Source organism: Chelonia mydas, chromosome 1 (genome assembly GCF_015237465.2).
Source record: "Chelonia mydas isolate rCheMyd1 chromosome 1, rCheMyd1.pri.v2, whole genome shotgun sequence".
In the NCBI taxonomy this organism is placed as follows: Eukaryota; Metazoa; Chordata; order Testudines; family Cheloniidae; genus Chelonia; species Chelonia mydas.
Window position 1 is genome coordinate 109958164 of NC_057849.1, and position 22663 is coordinate 109980826.

At 44.0% G+C, this 22663-nt stretch overlaps 1 long non-coding RNA gene across 1 annotated transcript; it reads right to left on the reverse strand.

Annotated features, from left to right (window-relative positions):
* Positions 1–5929: 5929 nt before the first annotated feature.
* On the reverse strand, positions 5930–22115 carry LOC114020379. Its single transcript, XR_005223850.2, has 6 exons — positions 21800–22115; positions 17339–17384; positions 16761–16866; positions 16618–16668; positions 13583–13633; positions 5930–6055 (listed from the first exon to the last, which is right to left on the reverse strand). It is a non-coding gene; the product is annotated as an uncharacterized LOC114020379 (long non-coding RNA).
* Between the last annotated feature and the right edge of the window lie 548 nt (positions 22116–22663).

The following is a 22663-nucleotide window of genomic DNA, read 5'->3' on the forward strand; positions in this document are numbered from 1 at the left end:
TAGCCCTAGGGCAGGGAGCAGTGTTCCTTCTCATTTTTTATGTCCATGTGCGGAATGAATTTTGTTATGTGCACCAATATGGAGGTGATGTGTGACACAGGTCCATGCTGGGGCCAGCAGGGAGGGGCGCCTATCCCCGCCGTGGCAGGTCTGTGCTGGGGAGAGGCATCTCTCCCCGCTGTGGGGCTTAATAGGCAGCCATGCAGCTTAGAGGGAACTTAGGCAGGGAGCCCTACACATAGGAACCCTAGCCCTAGATCCAAGGAGCCTACTCATGGGAACCCTAACCACAGCTCCAGGTACCCTATCCATAGAAACCCTAACTCTAGTTCCAAGTTGTGACCCAAGGTGCCTAGGGTAGGCATACTGAAAATGCCAAGATCAGGGCAGACTGGAAAAAGGAGAGCAGATTCCCCCAAAACTGGTGGTTAACACTGAAGTTAGATTCACCAACCAGTCACAAACTGTGCTCCTGATCCCCTACACTGGTTTTCAAGAGGCCAAAAAAAGAAAGAAATCACACAGCCCCCTTTATTGCATTCCAGTTCTCTGGCTCCCAATCAACCCCTAGGTCCAGTACAGTGAGAAGTTATTTCAAAAACTCTACTCACTATACAAAATGTTCTTCTGAACCCAAAGGGCCAGCCACATTGGCTTCTCTCAATGGGTTCATTGTACAGCCAATTGCCCTTGCTGGGCCATCCAACTGGCTAGATAGTGCTGGTGCCAATCTGTCTGGGGGTGTCACCCAGAAACACAGCACAAGTTTGAGATATCAATATACCATACATATTTATAACTCAAGATACAAAGATGATAAATACATATAAACAAGATCATCATACTTAGCAAATCATATCTTTTCCACTGATACCTTAACATGGCGTATCTCGTAAGATTCACTGCAATTTTGTAATATTGGTACCAATAATATAAATGGTCACCCATATTCCATACAGCGTCACACAAGTACCCTGCCCATGGGAGCCCTAACCACAAGAACCTAACCCTAGCTCCAAGTATTGTAACCAAAAGGAATCCTAATCCTGGGGCTTACCTCACCTGTGGGCTATTTGAGCTCTGCCTGCTATTCTAAAAGCCTCTTTCTTGGGAATCAGACCTGAAGAGAGAGAGAGTTAAGCAGGGACAGACTCTTTCCTTGTTGAAAACGTTAAAATCCACTTAATTACCCAGCTAGGCATCCGAGTCTCAGGGTTAGGAGTGCAGCTGAAATGCATTCTTTTGGAACTTTACTTCCCCACATTATACATCCTAAATAAATCTTTGCAGAGATGGTCACTCAGTGCTCCTCTCCCCCAGGTCCTCCTGTCCCTTTTCACTCTTTGATCTCTACCCATAGGAACAATAATCGTAACTCCAAGTAACCTACCCATAGGAACCCTATCCCTCGCTCGAAGTACAATTATAAGTCTCAAGTGAGTAGCAGGACCTGGAAGCAGCTGCTTTGTTAGTCTAGTACAGGGGTTTTCAAACTTCATTGCATCACAACCCCCTTCTGACAACAAAAATTACTACATGACCCCAGGAGTGGGGACTGAAGCCTGAGCCTGCTTGAGCCTCGCTGCCCCTGGCGGGAGAGCCAAAGCTCAAGACCTACTGCCCTGGGTGGGGGACCTGTAACCTGAATCCTGCCGCCCAGGGCTGAAGCCCTCAGGCTTCAGCTTCAGCCCTGGGTAGTGGGGCTCAGGCTTGGGCTTCAGCCTTGGGCCCCAGCAAGTCTAACGCCAGCCCTGGCAACCCCATTAAAACAGGGTTGTGACCCACTTTGGGGTTCCGACCCACAGTCTGAGAACATTATACCAGAGAGACAAGGTGGGTGAGGAAATATCTTTTATTGAACCAGCTTCTATTGGAGAGTGTTAACGTATAAGCCCTTTGCCTGAATCATATTAACAGAGTAAAATTGGCTTCTCTTTTTCAATATGTATGAAGAAAGCCTGAAAGATTGCTTTGGCACATCTCAGTTATCAAGCAGCTATTCAGTATTTATTTGGACAGATATAATTGAAACCTGGGGATCTCTAGGAATAGCTGAATAAAAACCATGGAGTTCACTGATTGCATTTTACTGGTTGTTTACAAGTGCAACTAGACTGTTGTGTTTATAGACCACATAACTCTCTGATTTTCATGCACTAGGAGAAATAGTAAGATATCTGCATTCTGAATGATACAGGAGAATGTTTAAATTTTGATGTGGACAGATTTCTTTGCTGGAAATAAAATCCAGAGGTTTTAAAAAAAGTATTTATTTATTTTAGTCTAAATTTTTGGCCAAATTTTGCCTCTTTAAATAAATCACAATTACTTTCATATGCAAATACACTGACTATTTTTAAATATCTAAGTAGGCACCAGTACTAGTTATACTGAATATGCACTTGCATGCTTAGAGGCCCACACCTTGCGGCCAGCCTGCTTATTTTTATTCTCCAAAGCCGATGTGCTTAGTTGACTTTAGTAGAGCTGAAGTTGGTGAATTTTTTTCCAAATAGGTTTTCCCCCCCAAAATGTTCAATATTTCATGTTGTTTTGTGCCCTGAAATATCTTTATTCCAAATTTTGGAGTCTTTTCACTTTGAAACCTGGAAAGCACACACACACAACTACTGAGCACTGGAAAAGTCACATCCACCAAACCAAGTCTGGAAGTGCTAGAGTGGCATTTTTCTTTGGTCCATTGTAGATGAGGCAAAAAAAAACCCCCCAAAAACTTGAGTCATTAATCCCTTCTCCCTGTCCCAGCTTTCCTCCTCCATAGGTGACCCTAGGGGATAAGAGAGTGTATCCACATGCACAGAGCCGTCTGATCAACGATCCACTTCTCTATCATAAGGTGAAGTGTCTTCTTCACAGGGCCCTAGCACCTCTCCCACACAAAAATGGTACACACAAAAAGCGCAATAAACAGAGGCAAGAGGAACAGCAGGGACAGACAGATTTTTTCAGCCTGGTTTCCAACCAGGATCCCTTTCATTGCTGAGTTTACGCACAATGTATTTAATCTTACCTGCTGCCTTAGTGACATACCGACCAGAAAGCATGGTCTGAGCAACAGTGCTGGGGCAGAACAGCCCCCAGTAAGCCAGAGGGAGTGAGAAGGAGCTGAAGCCAGTTGTAGAAGGGATCCCATTAGACCTAGTTTGGGTGAAGAGTACGACGATGGCTTAGCTCACCTGTGGGCTATTTGGGCTCTGCCTGCTATTCTAAAAGCCTCTTTTTTGGGAATCAGACCTGAAGAGAGAGAGTTAAGCAGGGACAGACTCTCCGCTCCCCGGGGCCTTCTGTCCCTTTTCATTCTGCACCTACCATTGTGTAATAATTGCAGTAGCGAGCTTCTTACTGAGGTGTCACAAGCGTAGGAACAAACCAGTCTAATTCTGCGTTTTTTCTGAGTTTAATTAGTGCTCCTTTCTCTACTGGTCCTTCCAGATTGGTTTATGTTGTCCCTCGTACAAAAAGGCTGGAGACTCCTGTGTAAGGATATAGACATGTAGCATAACTAGTGTGTACATATACCACAATAGGTGATTTCATTCTGAAAAGGATCTGCCACCTATGTACAATCCCTTCTGATGCCCCATAGCCCAACCTGCCATCCCGCTCACTGTTCTGACGTCCCTCTCGAGCATGGCTTGTTTAGCGGATGGCTTGCATGCTGTGGTTTATGACGGGTCCAAAATAGGAACTAGCAGGGAGCAACTCTCCTTTTCATTTCTGGTGCCAAACACCGTCCTATTGTGCTCCAAACATTTGGCAATGAGTTCTCCAGAAGGGATTTCTACAAATTCCCCCTCACATGTCTCCCAGTGAGAAACAAAACCAAAACCCCACTGATCTGCAGAGAACAGCAGCAAAGTCACCACCACTCATTTGTTTTTTAGGGCCTGCTCTTGAGGGATGCTGCATATCTCCCACTCCTAGCCATGTAAGGTGACCAGACAGCAAATATGAAAAATCAGGACAGGAAGTGGAGGGTATTAGGCACCTATATAAGAAAAAGACCTAAAAATCGGGACTGTCCCCATAAAAATCGGGACATCGGGTCACCCTACAGCCACTGCAGGGTGAGCTCTGGCACTTCTCAGGATCAAGCTATAAATTACCTCGTTAGGGGGTTCCTTGTGTTCCCAGGCCCCCACCACAGGGCCAGCTGCTCTGCCTGTAGTGTGCGAAGAGCAGAGTGCTTATCAAAGGAGAATCCCTAGTGACATCAAACCCAGTGCTGCAGGCAGGATCTCGACAGCATAAGGTAGCCTTGAACGGTCAATTTCTTGGGGAACGGGAAATATGAAAGAAGAGCAGGAGCCAGAGAGAGAGAGCATGAAAGAATAGAGAATTGGCGGCTGTGATTGCAGAGCCCTTGGCCATTATCTTTGAAAACTCGTGGCGAACGGGGGAAGTCCCGGATGACTGGAAAAAGGCTAATGTAGTGCCCATCTTTAAAAAAGGGAAGAAGGAGGATCCTGGGAACTACAGGCCAGTCAGCCTCACCTCAGTCCCTGGAAAAATCATGGAGCAGGTCCTCAAAGAATCAATCCTGAAGCACTTAGAGGAGAGGAAAGTGATCAGGAACAGTCAGCATGGATTCACCAAGGGAAGGTCATGCCTGACTAATCTAATCGCCTTTTATGATGAGATTACTGGTTCTGTGGATGAAGGGAAAGCAGTGGATGTATTGTTTCTCGACTTTAGCAAAGCTTTTGACACGGTCTCCCACAGCATTCTTGTCAGCAAGTTAAGGAAGTATGGGCTGGATGAATGCACTATAAGGTGGGTAGAAAGCTGGCTAGATTGTCGGGCTCAACGGGTAGTGATCAATGGCTCCATGTCTAGTTGGCAGCCGGTGTCAAGTGGAGTGCCCCAGGGGTCGGTCCTGAGGCCGGTTTTGTTCAATATCTTCGTAAATGATCTGGAGGATGGTGTGGATTGCACTCTCAGCAAATTTGCGGATGATACTAAACTGGGAGGAGTGGTAGATACGCTGGAGGGGAGGGATAGGATACAGAAGGACCTAGACAAATTGGAGGATTGGGCCAAAAGAAATCTGATGAGGTTCAATAAGGATAAGTGCAGGGTCCTGCACTTAGGATGGAAGAATCCAATGCACCGCTACAGACTAGGGACCGAATGGCTAGGCAGCAGTTCTGCGGAAAAGGACCTAGGGGTGACAGTAGACGAGAAGCTGGATATGAGTCAGCAGTGTGCCCTTGTTGCCAAGAAGGCCAATGGCATTTTGGGATGTATAAGTAGGGGCATAGCGAGCAGATCGAGGGACGTGATCGTTCCCCTCTATTCGACACTGGTGAGGCCTCATCTGGAGTACTGTGTCCAGTTTTGGGCCCCACACTACAAGAAGGATGTGGATAAATTGGAAAGAGTCCAGCGAAGGGCAACAAAAATGATTAGGGGTCTAGAGCACATGACTTATGAGGAGAGGCTGAGGGAGCTGGGATTGTTTAGTCTGCAGAAGAGAAGAACGAGGGGGGATTTGATAGCTGCTTTCAACTACCTGAAAGGGGGTTCCAAAGAGGATGGCTCTAGACTGTTCTCAATGGTAGCAGATGACAGAACGAGGAGTAATGGTCTCAAGTTGCAATGGGGGAGGTTTAGATTGGATATTAGGAAAAACTTTTTCACTAAGAGGGTGGTGAAACACTGGAATGCGTTACCTAGGGAGGTGGTAGAATCTCCTTCCTTACAGGTTTTTAAGGTCAGGCTTGACAAAGCCCTGGCTGGGATGATTTAACTGGGACTTGGTCCTGCTTTGAGCAGGGGGTTGGACTAGATGACCTTCTGGGGTCCCTTCCAACCCTGATATTCTATTCTATCTAGGTGGAGAAGTTTCTCATATTCTCTTAATCCTCACATGTGCCTCACCCCCATCAGATTGGGGCCTGCATCATTCCCCCCGACCAGCATTTCAAATGCCTCCTAGGCACTGAATTTACCTTTTCATGGCTATCCTATTTTTATCCTTTTCTTCTTCTGCTTTGTCCAGGTTGGAAAGCAGCACAGCCAGTTGCTTTGGGGCCTGTAAACCAGAAACACGAGAGAGAGAGAGACGCTGGTCAGTTTAGAAGCAGATCTACAGAAAGAACTTCACATTACCGACAGTCTAGTTTGGCTGCAGCCAGTACAATGTGTGCTTTCTCATAGGTTCATGCTTTTCAGTTCCATTGCATTGCTTCTGACGAGTTCAAAATGCAGCAGATATTTATTAATGCATGCTTCACATCATCTGGGGGAGGTAAAGAAGTATTATTCCCATTTTACTAGGATTCTCAACCCCAAAAGTTCAAAAATTGTAAGTTACACCCCCAAAATCACAAGATCGACCAAAAAATCATGAGAATTTTTAAACAAGATTAAATCATGCTTTTTTGGTCTGTCCTCTGAAGTTTGAACTCCCCTGACCAGCCCCAATAGGTGTGTGATAGTTACAGTGTTGCTAACACTGTATGGCAGCATGACAAAGTGGATGCTACTTGGCTTTGTTTTATTAGAGACCTGGGTTCTATTCCCAGCTCTGCCTGAAGTGATCCTGTGCAAGCTCTCAGGCTGGATCTTCATGGTGGAGTTAACACAAGTCATCTCCATTCAAGACACTCCTCCCAAATTAGCCTCACTCAAGTGAGAGCGGCCACGCTGCAAAGCAACGCTCGAGTTGCTGTAACCACACGGGTACTGCACTCGCTCACTCCGGTGTGGCATTCAGGCTTCTGGGGGCCTATCCCATGGTTCTCAGCACCGGAGCAAGCTGAGCTGCTTTTTCAATTCTTTCCCAGTGAATTGTGGGAAAACTTGCTTGTCCTTTCTGGGAACAAAGGGGAAATTGTGGGAAGGCATTGTAGTACTAGCAGCACGCAAAGGGAGCTAGCCTGCATCCAGTCCGCAGAGGGACCATGTTAGCCGCTTCTCGGGTCAGCCAGCTCCCGTTAAAAGCGCCAGCACACTCATGGAAAGGGATTTTGTATGTGGACAGGACAAGGACAAGCCCGCAGTTATCTATCAATGGCTGAATTATAGTTATCTCCCCTAAGGTAGCAGTGTGAGGCCCTGGTTAATAATAAAGTTTGAGAAAGCCACAAAAGATTCATAATTTCAGTGGAACATACGGGACTAGAATTTATTTCTTCAGACTACAGGGCATTGTGTGGGGAGTCCCACTCTATCTTTTCCAAAATCACATGAAGACAGGAGCTTGTCCTATTTTCATGAGTGCTTTGCAAGGAAGGCCCAAATCACGATACTTGAAATAAATTTGCGAGAGCTCGGAACACCATTTTACAGACTCCAGCCCCCTGGCAAAAGGGAGCACAGAACCAATGTTTAGAACAATACACAGTCTGAGGTGCAGCTCAAACTTCTGAAATATTTGCCTCACACTGTAATCGGTGCATACATTTAAATACTTACTAGGCCCTGCAAAGTGAACAGTAGATTTTAGGTCACTTGTATTTTCATAGCACAAGTGATGCTACTTGAAAATTAACATTCTCCAGATTTCATTCAATTTAACATTCTCTAAACAACAAGAGGTTTGTCTTGCTACCGTTAGAAATGAGGTAGTGCCCATGAGTTGTATCACACAGCCCTGCATATACAAGTATTGCAGAGAAGGACCTGCAAGTGCTCAGAGAACAAGGCCAGCACATACTAAGAGCACCACCTAGTGCCCAAATCGAGTATAAAGGGAAGGAGGTACAAAGGAAAGCAGGACTTGTAGGAAAATGACAGCTGCAGAATGACAGACTGATGAAGTGAGCTGTAGCTTACGAAAGCTTATGCTCAAATAAATTGGCCACAAGTCCTCCTTTTCTTTTTGCGGATACAAACTAACACGGCTGCTACTCTGAAGACTGAATAAAGTGACTCTCAGTGCAGCAGAGCTGAAGAGCATCTCTATATAAGCTCAAAAGCTTGTCTCTCACAACAGAAGTTAGTCCAATAAAAGATATTACCTCCCCCACCTTGTCCCTCTAATATCCTGGGACCACCACAGCTACAACACTGCATACTTTAAGCAAGTTATTTTCCAACCGTTCAGTTCTTAACCGTGTAACTCTAATTCCAATGTAGATTTTTTTAATGACATTTCTGAGGATTTTTTTTAAATAATGGGAAAAGATGGAGACAAAAACATAGAAAAGGGAAGCCTCACTCTCCAGGGTATTGAAGCTCTGTTGATTTGCAACGAATTAGCAATAGAGCATGTAAATATGGAACTCTTTGGCTTGACATCACCAGTATACCTTGGCCATCCCACTTTAACTGGGGTGTGGGGGGGGGGGAGGGGTGTCTCTTGCAGACCAAGTAATGTTGTGAGCTTCATTGCTCCTAAGGTGCATCAGAGGGGGACTTCTCCTGCAAACTTTACAAAGTCTGTAGCCCTCCCTCTACACCTTCAGTACACGGGTCAATACACAGCTAAATCAGCAACAGCTGTACGTGCTGCACATGAAAGCGACCTATAGGTCACATCAAAAACAGTTTCCACCAGTGTTTCAATGAAGGCTAAGGCCACATAAAATGCTAAATTTCTGTTCACAGTTAGTTTGTTTAAAGACAGAGGTGACGTGGGAGGAGGGCACACGAGGTCACATGACCCCCTCAGAGTTGCTGCTTGGCTTGTACTGAGCATGCTCACACAGACTGAGCATGCTCAGTAACATCTTCTGAAGCCACTGTCCTCACTCTGCGCCACCTCCCCTCCCCCATCCCATTGACAGGTATGGGTCATCTCTGGCTAAAGAACAATTCAAAAACTGATCACAACACTTCATGGTGGGGAAGGGTACTCCCCTGACCCCCATACTCAAAAATAACTGACTCATGCTTGTTCAAACTCCCTCTTACCTCCCCCACAACCACACATAAATTCAGCTTCAGGTAAAGACCAACCCTGAAAAATTTCACCCTCGAAGGTGAAAGTATCCAGAAGTTATGTGAGACTGAAAACAAGGCTAGAATGGGAACTCCTTGTCTTATGCAACTTTCGTGTGTGCTGTTGCTCCCACTAGAATACGCTTATTTATTAGTCTTAAAAGTCGGTTAAATAAGTACAGGGAAAATAAAATAGTTAAAGAATGAACCCAATCTTTCAAAATTCAAAAATATGCCAAAGAAATAACACCCCAGCAATGGCTAACTACATGCAAAGTAAAAACAACTCTTGTCAGACTTGCAGGCTGAGACTTCTACTGGGTTAGGATGACTGGATCTTCCACCCTTAGATCCCTCTATTCAGCCCATAGCCTATGAGCCAGGGCAATTCACCTCTACCGCAGCCAGATTCTAGCCTAGCCCCAGTCTTGCTCTCCTAGTCGACAATCCCAACCAAAAGATGCATTCTGTGCCTGAATCCCTGGCTCCCAGGAAGAGGCTGAGCAAGGAGCCAGACATTTCATTGCATCTTCCAGAGTAAACACTGCAGGTTTCTACCTCATTCGAGGTTGGGAGAGTTGCAGGGAAATGATAACATATGGAGGAGTTGCAAGCCAGGTTTAAGATCAGTAAGGGCTGGTCTGGCAACCAAGGTTCCAGAACTGTGCTCCTGTGTGAAAACATAGCTATAGTTATTGGCACTAAAAGAGGAAGGCAGAGGTGGGGGAGGGATTATTTGGGGAATAAAAAATGCCTGTGATACTGTGATACGGTCTTCATGACTTATGTCCCTTTGCAACTCCACCAGCTTGTGATTTGTCCTATATTCATGATAAAACAAGCCCAACAAGAACACACCTCATCATCATTTTACATTAGCCTTTCTAATGTTTTGCATGAAGGTTAAAATGTTTTCCATACTCGAGTTCAGCTGGTTCTTCCTCTTCTTCCGGTTGTTTCTCCTCTGTCAAGAAGTGTTCAGTTATCTGAACCACAAAAAATGTTTACAGACAGGAATTTCTTGACTAAATACTTCCATCTAACAACAACATACAGCAAATCTTAAAAGTGCAGCTCTACTCCACAAAGTACTATGAAAATGGTATCTTTCAGTTAACAAGTCTGCTCCCTGTGTTACTTTTACTTCCTTTCCTGACGAGGCTCCAGTCCAGAAAAGCACTTAAGCATGCGTAACTTTAAGCCGTGAATAATTCCCATTGAACGCCCTCTAGTTCTGAATATCCTTTTGGGATGGGGTGACCCATAGTGCACGCAGTGTTCCAGGTGAGGCTGTACCATTGATTTAGGGAAAGGCATTATAAAGGCATTTTTTATGGTTTTTATTCTCCATTGCATTCTTTATGCATCCTAACACCTTGTAAGTTTTCTTTGACCACAGCTGCGCACTGAGCAGAGGTTTTCATTGGGATATCTACAATGATCCCCAGGTTCCTTTCCTGAAGTGATCATTTAGACCTCCATAAGGCGCACAAGTAGCTTAAATTTTTCCTTCCAACATGCATTACTTTGGATGTAATGACACTGAATTTCATTTGCCGGAGTGTTGCCCATTCACCTAGCATATTTAGAGCTCTCTGAACTTCCTCACAGTTCTCTCTGGTCATGACTAACCTAGATAACTTTGCGTCATCTGCAAATTTTGCTGTGTCACTACTCATCCTACTTTCCAATCAGTAATAAATATATTGAACACCACAGGATCTAGTAGAGAACATTGAAGCACCCTGCTGCTAATCTGTTGCAAGGAGGAAAATTGCCCTTTAATCTTACTCTTTGTTTTCTGCCTCTTAGCCAGTCATTGATCCATGACAGTACTTTGCCTCTTTCCCCATGACTACTTAGCTTCATTAGGAGCCTCTTGTGCGGGACCTTGTTGAAGGTCTTTTTGAAATGTAAATAAATTGTCAACTGGTTCTCCTTTTGTGACCCTAATAACACCTCAGTGCCAGAGGGCAAGGGATTCCCCATCATGGAGCAATGAGCCTCAGCTGACCTGATCAGCTTAGTATACCCCAACTCACTGTTGGCATGATATGTATCTAAAGAGTGTCATGTAAGAATCTCAGTAGAATCAGTAGAATCTCAGAGTTACGAACTGACCAGTCAACCTCACACCTCATTTGGAACCTGAAGTGCACAATCAGGCAGCAGCAGAGACAAGAAATAAAATTAAAAAAGCAAATACAGTACAGCACTGTGTTAAACATAAATTAGTAAAAAAACAAAGGTTAAGTTTAAAAAAGATTTGACAAGGTAAGGAAAGATAAGGTAGCATTTTTCTTTTGCATAGTAAAGTTTCAAAGGTGTAGTAAATCAATGTTCAGTTGTAAACTTTTAAAAGAACACCCATAACGTTTTGTTCAGAGTTACACACATTTCAGAGTTATGAACAAATTTCATTCCTGAGGTGTCTGTAACTCTGAGGTTCTACTGTGTCATATGTTAAGTGGTAACACACTGGTCATCAATATTATAAGGTGGTCATGGGTGGCCAGTGATCCAGCCGCCCGGGGAGGCTAACTCCCAGCTCCTCCCCTTCTGCCCCCCCCCCTTCTACTTCCCCTTTCCCCGCAGGAGCCCAAAGCACCCTCACCATGGCCCTCCAGCCCCAGCGCTCGACGGCCAAGTGGCGAGGCCCCAGCCCTGGTGCGCTGCAGCCTCAGTGCCCACTTTCCCTGGGCCACACGACCACAGCACCCCCAGCCCTGGTGCTGCAGGTGGCTGGGCAGTGCAGTTGCCATGCCCCCAGCCCCGGGCGGCCCCTAGTCCCGGTGCTTGGGTGTCTGGGCAGCACGATAGCCGCGTCCCCAGCCCCAGTGCTTCAGGCGGCCCCCAGTCCTGGTGCTCGGGTGGCCAGCCCCAGAGCGCCAGGCAGGCAGCACAGTGCAGCACCAGCTGCCCCGAGACCCTGCAGGAGGCATGTCGGCCTAGGGGCAGGGCCACAGTAGGCTGTTGGGGGAGGCACAGCGTCCCCTTGCCTACGATACCCGCCACCCATGTATGTGGTGTACGTATGGGTGTTATATAAAAAGTTATAAAGGTGTGCTGGAAATATATTCTTAAAAGGTCTTTGGCAGGCAAGGCTGAGGTCACCTCTTCCTAGACAAAGGAATGTGGTTCTGCCTGCTTGAATCCGTCTCCAATGTAAATTGAGCAAGGAGGGACAATGAAATTACATTTACATGAAAGGTAGAACAAAACCATCAGGAAAACCAGAGTGGAGGAATTTTTTAGTATCTAGCAAAGTTCCCAAACTTATCTTTTCAAAGTGTTGTGCAGGTTTCCTTTGGGGATGAGGACTGTTAGGTCAGATACAGAGTGATCATATTGTGAAAAGACAAGCCTTGGAGCTTAAATTCATAACTTTGCTAGATGCTAAAAATCATGGTCTGAATAAAGATGCTGTATTTATGGTTTATTACAACAATCTGCAACCCACTAACCCGCCTTGTTTTCCTGTGACTACTGGAGTATTAAGGGGCCCCTTCACCTTGAATGGTCCGTTGGAATATGTGCTAGCTACTTATGCTAAACTATCTGTTCCATCTTGTATTTAGCTGTGGCACTCTGAGTACTTTTCCCAGACCTGAAGAAGAGCTCTAAAAGCGTGTCTCTCTCACCAACAGATGTTAGTCCAATAAAAGATACTACCTCACCCACCTTGTCTCTCTAATATCCTGGGACTGACACGGCAACACCACCACTTGCTCTTGTTTTGTTACACAACCGTCTCAGTTCAGCATTGCAAATGGAAGAGTGAAATCATCAGCCAAACTAACAGGCTGGTGGTGTGTACTGTCTCTTTAAAGGAGCAACAAACTTGAAAGGGTTTTGTGAGTGTTCCAGGGAGAGGGACTGGACACTGCAGGGCAGACGGTTTGGGGGAGACTCGGGTCTGGAAGGGCTGTTGGGGTCACCCTGCAAGGAGTAACCAGGCTGGTGGAAGCTGGGGTGAAGCCACTATGCTGTGAGCCGACTATTGGTGGCAGGGCTCTGAGCTAAGGCTACACAGCACAGAAGCACCCAAGGTTACAGGGCAGGTGGTGACACTGACCCGGGCTGGCCTCCAAAGCATCACACCTTTATCCACTACTTTACTGATGTATTCAAAGAATTCTAAGAGATTAGTGAGACGTGATTTTCCTTTGCTGCATTTGTGCTGGTTAGACCTATCAGATCACAATCTTCCAAATATTTTGTTATTCTCTTTTAATTATCGATTCAACCAATTTGCCAGGTACAGCTGTAAGATTTACAGGTCTATCATTCTCTGGATCACCTTATTGTATTTCTATAATAAAAGAAGGAACTGCACATGGCCTCTTTGGATAATACACATGCTTTATCTTGTTAATAACAGTAAACACCTTATATTTTTATAAGGCCTTCCATTCAAAGGATTTCAGTGCACTTTAAAATCCTCAGTATTAAACCATACAACACCTGTCTGAGGTAAGGATGTATTAAGGCCATCGCACTTATGAGGAAATTGAAACACAGAGAGGTAGCAGGCAGCTTATAGCTGATCTGGAAACAGAAGGAGAACTGTATATTCCATACTGCTTTTCACTCTCAGACTCCCCCTTCTGGGGAAATGATGCTTTAAATAAGATAAAATCCTGTGCGTTCAGGGCTGGTGGTTTTATTTTCTTACCTCCTCAGCTTCGTCTCTTAGGTCAATTTCCACAAAAGCAGACAGGTCTTTCTATGAGAGAGAAGTGAGAAGACAATGAAGCATTAAGTGAATTGAAAATCTTTAAAAAAATGAAAATGAGGAAAAAAAGAAAGAAAACAAGAATTAACATATGGTAAAACCTAGTAAGTGACTACCAAGGCACCGGCCAAAATTGGGAGTCTAGCAGAGGTTTCCTGGTTTTTTATACCACACTCATTACTGTGGTATCTGAACATCTAAATTAAGATTCAACACTATTGTATTCACAAAAAGAAAAGGAGTACTAGTGGCACCTTAGAGACTAACCAATTTATTTGAGCATAAGCTTTCGTGAGCTACAGCTCACTTCATTGGATGCATTCAGTGGAAAATACAGTGAGGAGATTTATATACACACAGAACATGAAAAAATGGGTGTTATCATACACACTGTAAGGAGAGTGATCACTTAAGATGAGCTATTACCAGCAGGAGAGCGGGGGGAGGGGGAAGCGGGGGGGAGGAAGAAAACATTTTGCAGTGATAATCAAGGTGGGCCATTTTCAGAAGTTAACAGGAACATCTGAGGAGCAGTGGGGGGTGGGGGAAATAAACATGGGGAAATAGTTTTACTTTGTGTAATGACACATCCACTCCCAGTCTCTATTCAAGCCTAAGTGAATTGTATCCGGTTTGCAAATTAATTCCAATTCAGCAGTCTCTCGTTGGAGTCTGTTTTTGAAGTCTTTTTGTTGTAATCTTGTGATCTTTAGGTCTGTAATCGAGTGACCAGAGAGATTGAAGTGTTCTCCGACTGGTTTATGAATAATTCTTGACATCTGATTTGTGTCCATTTATTCTTTTACGTAGAGATTGTCCAGTTTGACCAATGCACATGGCAGAGGGGCATTGCCAGCACATGATGGCATATATCACATTGGTAGATGTGCAGGTGAATGAGCCTCTGATAGTGTGGCTGATGTTATTAGACCCTATGATGGTGTCCCATACATATGTGGCCACAGTTGGCAATGGGCTTTGTTGCAAGGATAGGTTCCTGGGTTAGTGGTTCTGTTGTGTGGTGTGTGGTTGCTGGTGAGTATTTGCTTCAGGTTGGGGGGCTGTCTGTAGGCAAGGACTGGCCTGTCTTCCAAGATTTGTGAGAGTGATGGGTCATCCTTCAGGGTAGGTTGTAGATCCTTGATGATGCGTTGGAGAGGTTTTAGTTGGGGGCTGAAGGTGATGGCTAGTGGCATTCTGTTATTATCTTTGTTGGGCCTGTCCTGTAGTAGGTGACTTTTTGTACTCTTCTGTCTCTGTCAGTTTGTTTCTTCACTTCAGCAGGTGGGTATTGTAGTTGTAAGAATGCTTGATAGAGATCTTGTAGGTGTTTGTCTCTGTCTGAGGGGTTGGAGCAAATTCAGGGGACATCATCATAGGGCCTAATCACATCAGCCACACTATCAGAGGCTCGTTCACCTGCACATCTACCAATGTGATATATGCCATCATGTGCCAGCAATGCCCCTCTGCCATGTACATTGGCCACACTGGACAGTCTCTACGTAAAAAAATAAATGGACACAAATCAGATGTCAAGAACTATAACATTCAAAAACCAGTTGGAGAACACTTCAATCTCTTTGGTCACTCGATTACAGAGCTAAAAGTGGCAATTCTTCAACAAAAAAACTTCAAAAACAGACTCCAACGAGAGACTGCTGAATTGGAATTAATTTGCAAACCGGATACAATTCACTTAGGCTTGAATAGAGACTGGGAGTGGATGTGTCATTACACAAAGTAAAACTATTTCCCCATGTTTATTTCCCCCACACCGCCCCCGCCACTGCTCCTCAGACGTTCCTGTTAACTGCTGGAAATGGCCCACCTTGATTATCACTGAAAAAGGTTTTCTTCCTCCCCCAGCCCCGCTCTCCTGCTGATAATAGCTCATCTTAAGTGATCACTCTTCTTACAGTGTGTATGATAACACCCATTTTTTCATGTTCTGTGTGTATATAAATCTCCTCACTGTATTTTCAAGTGAATGCATCCGATGAAGTGAGCTGTAGCTCACGAAAGCTTATGCTCAAATAAATTGGTTAGTCTCTAAGGTGCCACTAGTACTCCTTTTCTTTTTGCGAATACAGACTAACACGGCTGCTACTCTGAAACCTGTCAGTATTGTATTGGGAGCCTTCTGAATACTTTAACATGGTTTCTACAGCCAGGGCCCACCTACTGGAGGTGATTCTCAGTGAAGATTTCATTGTAAATATATTTTAAATTACATTTAATTTCTTCTTTACATACTTGCCTAGACTTGAGTTCAGAGATCGCTGCTTCCCTGTTGGGGTTGGTGACATTACTAATACCTAATAAGCCACACAGGGAGCATTCAGAAAGGACAACTCCTTATCCCATTGTACATAACTGTTGTTATGTCTTCAGCTATTTCTTTTGCAGTAGAGAACCTTGAACTCAGGTCTTATCAGGGAGAGAGTCTTTCACAGGTCACTCAACATGTTCTCAAGTCACCTGAATTGGGCCATCCTGAGGATATACCAACTCTCTACAGCCATGTGGGAAAACAGATTTTAGAAAATAGCAAAAGATGCTCCTGTCGAGTCTGCTGTTGCTTTAAGGCCATCATGAAGAAAGAAGAGGGCATGAAGAGGTGCCACAGCCCTTCAAATAGGCTCCATTTATAGACTACAGTAGGACTGAGTCCTATGTCTGGCCTTCAGGGTAGATGAGCAGCTGAGCTCTCCTTTGAGCAGAGCAATGGGAAAGGGTCTGGCACTAATCCAAAGCTCTGCACTAAAGTTTAATGAAAACAACAGGTAATGATCATCAGACTGAAACTGAATGCTCCATAGAATGGGTCACACATATTCCTCTGAAAGTAACTTCATTCCATTCTAGCTTCCTCCCACCCTCTTCTCCCTGGAGTCTTACATCTTACAGTCACCTCCACATTTGCTTGGTTTTCTGATGAATGACGAGCAGTTAGTTGCATTAGAGTTACTTGCCTGTACCTCCAGGAGAACTTCTTCCACTTTTAAATCTTCTGTCTCTGCTTCCTATAGGTTTAAAAGGAGATGGGACAGTTTGCAAGTGAAAGTAGAACAATTAGAAAGACTGTTTTGTGCTTATTAAATTCATGTTTCCTGACCAGTTGCTCAGCCGTGTCTATTCTAGTGCCATATTCTTCTTGACTGTAGTCTCCATCCTTATCTTCCTCTTTGTCATCATCCCCTTTCTTATTCAGCTCCACCTGGCTGCACAGAAAGACATGTGTGCACATGAACAACCCACTGGAGTTGGACTAAACTATTCAACTCACCAACATTTCGTGTAGTTTTGCTATCTAGCACAATGGCCTGATTTCCAGAAATGGTGAGCACATGCAGCTCCCATTGATTTCAATGGCTTTACACGTTTTTAAATGAACTGTACACTGGGACTTTCAAGTAATTTCTCACGGGCTGTAAGCTGGCCAGGCAGGTGCCCCATAGCCTGACTCCAGCTTGGGGACAGAGTTCCATCCGCCACACTGGCCCCTGTACAATGTCTGTGTGGTCTTGCTTTACCTGGGCTATGAGATTTTTCATCCTTAGAGCAGAGCAGGCTGTCCATGGTTTTAAAGCCAAGTGCCTGTTTCCAATTCATACCTACAAAGCCTGGGTTCTACTAGCACCCAGGAGTGGCAAACCTACTTCCATCTTATTTTGATGTTTAGTGGTTGCTTACCAGTCCTCTACTTCACGTTTTGTCCTCTCTTCTGAATTCCCAGCTTCTAAAAAGGAAAGAGCCCTTTAGCAGTTTCCTTAGACATCAAATAACATCTTAACCATGTCTAACTTCCCTCTACCAAAGGACATTTTTGATTTCCCACCTTTTGCTAGTCTTGTAAGAATTGCTGCATGCTTCCCCCGCTCCCCACCTTTAACTACACTAAGCGCCCTCCTATTTTCTCACTTGCTGCCCTATTCCATGAATTTTCAGGATGGCAGCAGCCTCTGCTGTTATTCATGGATTGTGCTGCTCTAGCTTGGGGCGGGGTTTGGATACCTGAGCACAAGTTTTCCCTGGTGTCACAGCATTTCAGCTCTGCTCAGTCCTTGGATGGAGCTGGTAAGGATAGCGATGCCAGACCAGCCCTTTTGACTCACACAATACTGCCCCTTGTTCTAAGCCTTTTGGGCCAACCTCTGCACTCCTGCTGGCTTGCACCTAGCATCAGAGATGGGGAGGTCCCAAAGTGCAACCTGTAGAAGGCTGGTGCCAGGTGAACTTGTTTCATTTCAGGCCTTCCCTGTGAAGTAATCAGCAGGATGACAATGACACTGGGGAAAACCTGTGGTCAGGTATCCACTACCTAAGCTAAAGCAGCAGTGTGAAGACATCACCTGAAAACATGAACAGCAGCAGAGGCTGCCATCCTGAAAAGTCCTGGAATGGAGCAGCAAGTAAGCAAATAGAAAGTGGGTGGAGGTATTTAAAAGACAGGAAGAAAGAAAATATTATGGAGAGAAAGAAAAGTAAAACCAGAGCAAAGCCACAGTACATAATGTTAAGGTTAGCAAATTCCTTCCTCTGTTCCTACGGCACTTCTCTGGCAGAAAAAATAAGTGTTAAAGAAGGGTAAGGTCCCAATTATAGTTCTTCTGGAAAGAATAGAGAGCAATGTCTCCTCTGACACTGCATTGCATTTTATCCATTTCATTTGGACCAGTTAACCAGGAGGGCGGGAGTGCATGGATTTAAGGTCAGGCAGTTCTCATTACTTCTGCAGAAGACTGTCAGGAACTCCTCTTGACATGAAAAAAATAAAGACAACAAAGCTCTTCAGATATTGAATTCCAGAATGGCTGCACCCTGGGCAAAGCCACACTCCTAGCTTCTCTCTGTCCCTGCAGGTTTCTGGTAGTTTTTTCTTCCTTTCTCTTTTGTTTTTTCAAGGACACATTTTGTGCTCTTGCAAATAATTGCAGACACAGAAGGGCGCCTGCAATTTTTTTGAGGGCAAGCTGTGCTCCCAGGTGAGAAGCCAGGTTTATGAAGTTGTAGGACTTTGCTATATTCCATCTCCCTGATGAAGAACTTGGAGGGAGCTATTTGCGGGAGTTACTAATTTTTTGTTTTAAAGGTATGAGCGCTCTGAGAAGAAGTACAGTGGCTGAGAGGCCATACAGCAGCTAGGCTGCATGAATAATGCCACGTTCCCGAACAGACAAAAATATTGCACAACAGTGTCATTAAGGCTGGTCTCTTCTGAGAGGTTTACATGCATCTGTTTAAAATTAGCAGGGTTCATCTGAAGTTGCTCACCAGTGGCTTCATGGCACGGTTGTCTCAACAGGCCCCCTTGCAAGCACAATATTTGATAGGAACAGACAGAGATTTTCCAGTAAATGTCAACTTTAGAAGGCCTGGCTGGTACAAAAGCTGGGTTATTCATTAAGAGGAGGCTATGCTTTGTTGGGAATATCCCCAATTTCCCTAGTGCTTGGCTAGTGAGAACATCCAGATCTCAAGGCTAATTTCTCTTTACTTTGGGCGATTTCACGTGACAGGAGAATTGCAGATGCTTTTGTCAGCTAGACGAGCTGTGCTGAATGTGGCAAGTATATGGAAATTGGGTAAGAATGATGAAACCATAGTGATGAGCCCACCAAAGTGACTAGTATATTGCTCGATATAGATAAATAATTAGTGGATACTGTCGCTGTAGAGGTTGAACTTTATTTGTAAAATGATGGTTTTCAATAAGGTCACCCTACAGAGCAATGTGTGTATAAGAGGGTCTTTGCCCTGAGAAGGGCAGCTGCTGACACTAGCAGCATTTAACTAGCATGAGATTAGATGCTGCTGGCATCACGTGAGTCTCAGTGCTTGGTCAGGGCAAAATGAACCATATTCAGACCCGCTGTAAGCAAGGAACAACTCAGCTGAAGTCGATGGAGTTGCATTTGCTTACAGCAGGGATAATTCCAGTCCATTGTGTTTAAAGGGCTTGTTTCTCATATCCTCTCTCGTCTAATCAGGGAAATCGCAAGTCATTTCCTGATGTCATGGCTACAGGAATATGACTTTTGGGTAGGTTTGAAAGGAGTAATAGTCGCTGGGTTGCAACAAAGAAAACAAAACACACTCAATCCCTTCAATTTGCAAGGAGGCTTTGTCATTTTGGGATTTGCCTTGATAATGATGATGAAGACCAACACAGAAAACGTTGTTAAAAGGAAGTACAAATTCTTTTATTGTGTTTCTTTTGTGCACAATTCTCATTTTTAAACCAATGTAACTGTCACATTTCCTTCCACCATCATTCATAAAATTCTTTTCCTCCTTTACTCTCTTCAGCAAAATTCTCTGCAAGTATAAAATCATCACATTTTTAGCATTGTGGAAATCCTTCCACCTGCAGAGGAATGCTCTATATACTTCAAAATCAGTGCACCAGTAAGAGAGAGACAAGGTGGGTGAGGTAATATCTTTTATTGGACCAGCTACTGGTGGGGAAAGAGAGAAGCTTTCAAGCTCCACAGAGCTTTTCTTCAGGTCAGTATCCTGGGACCAACACAGTTACATCAATACTGCCTTGTTAACAGAAATTCAAATGCCTAAGATCAATTTATGCTTGTTTGTAACACTGTGCATCTAAGACTCTAGTGTGACCAGTGCAAAGAGTTACATTTTTATTATAACGAGCGATGGGGGCCAAATATGCAAATTTCCAGGCCAACGTCACCAGGGTTTCCCAAAGGCTTACTGCTAATTGGGTAAGTTGAGTTGTGAAAAAGCTTTTTGCTAAACACAGGAATAATCCAAAAATATTTTATCACACTTATCATAGTTCTTTAAAACTTAGGTGTGCTCATAACCTCAGGTAAATTAATGCAAAATCTATTTTCTATCATCTGCCTGAGGTCAGGAGAAGAGCGAAGTGAATGATTGAGCTTTCCGTAGCCAAAATGAAAAATTGATAAAATTTTATTTTGGGTTTGATGAAGTTTCTCAACCCTCCTCCCCCGTTTTTTCATTGCTTAATTCTCAGGTGTGGGGGTTTGGTTTTGTTCATTTACACCCTTTTTTGTTTTGCAAAACAAAATATTTTGACTTTTTTTTTTGTATTCACTGAATTCACAAATAGTTTCAGTAAACCCAAACCTACATTTTTCAGCAAATAAACTATTTGAAAAATGTCACCCCACTCTACTCAAGAGAGTGTAAAACAGTGGCAATGGTGACTGAATTTTAAGATGCTGAGCGTCGTCAGAAAGGTGAGGAGACTGCCTCCATCCAGGGTCCAGATCTCTGGGATGCTGCATCGGTGCTGGAACTAGGAGTCCTGGGAGAGCAGCAGCACCCCTGGCTTGAAGTGGTTTCCCTCAGATCCAGGGTTTACAGTTTGGTTCAATGGCTCTCAGCACCCCCACTATACAAACTGTTCCAGCCCCCCTGGAATGCTGTTGCCCATAACATTCACCAGATGTGTGTGGTACCCATCCTTCTAAATGAGACTCATAACTGCTTGAAGTTGTTGTGAGGTTATTTCTTTATAGTTCATATATTTGTTACATTTAGCCTAGGCTGTTGGTGGATCTTTACATTTTGTCTCATATTTATTTGGTTAACTGACCTATTTATGTTAACTCTGTTGGTAATTCTGTTAAGGGCAGACAACTTTGGGCATAATAATCAATACATAATGATAATATTTAACACTGCAAATCTTTGGAGCTCTGTACAAATATTTGATAAATCCTATAAGATGGGTAAGTATTATCCTCATTTAATGAATAGAGAGAGAAGCTGACAATTCAGTTCTCGCACTCACCAGCGTAAATCAGGAGTAACTCCATTGACTTCATTGGAGTTACTCCTAATTTACACTGGTAAGTGCATGAACTCACTAAAACTGGTGTGAAAGGTGAATATGCAATTTGCCTAGATACACATCAACTGTATGTCAGAGCTGAGAAGAGAATACATGAGTGCTTGGCTTTCTGTCCTGTGATTATGCTACTAGACCATGATGCATCTATGCCATTGATAAAGAGTGTATAATTATTATTCATTCAGCCACTGGTAATTACAGCAAAGGAATGTAGGCATCAGGTAGAGATGCCTTGCACGCAGCCCTCTCTTCCCCAAATAAGTCTCTAAGCGAAGAGCTCTGTTTTTCAGATGGACACAATTTCTTACCAACTTCTTGCAGGGTCTTCTCAATCAGGTTGGTGAGCTCAGACTTCAATGGGAGGCCACTGACACTTTTACTTCTGTAAAGATCAGATGTGTCTGTGAGGACTCTATGGACGCCAGGTGCTATTTTTGATAGTAGGACCCCCTGCATATATCTCTTGTGTGATGGGCTTACATCCTTTTCCATTTTGGGATTTTATGTGGCGGAGAGTCACAAGACCTTAAAAGTTACCAGGCAAGACCCATGGTTTCCTGACTCTCACTTGATGTATTTACTGAGTGAAAAATCTTGTTGTGTGTGTGGCATTTAGTACTCCTGATGTTGGATATCTTTGTGACATCATAAACACCACCAGTATGTCATAGCAGTGACATTTAAAGGCCCCAACACGGTTTATTTAATCACTGAAGCAGCTGTGCCCCACACATACTCCACAAATGCAGTGTATACATTTTCAAAAGAAGTGCCAGGATTTTAAACATCAGCTAAAACCTGGAAAGTCCTATAAGAAGGCCTGTTTCTCTGGTGTGAAGTTTTACAGACAAATGTGCCAGATAAATCCATTTCAAACTCTCCTTTTTGGAATGTGCAGCGATGTGTTCCCTCCTGCAGGTTTGGCGTGGAAGGGATCCAGAAGGGGGCCTTTTAAATTCCTCTACCAAAACAGATTTTTCTAGTGCACTGAACATTGCCACTAGAAATGAGTTGCAATGTTCTTGACTCCAATAATCCAATGAGTTAACAGCCTGGATTGTGAATATTACTTTGTTTTCTACTTAAAATTATTTGCATCTTTGAGCTGGCATATTGGACCCAGGAGAGGAAAGAGGACAAGATCATCCACATCCATAGACTGTTCTAGAGTT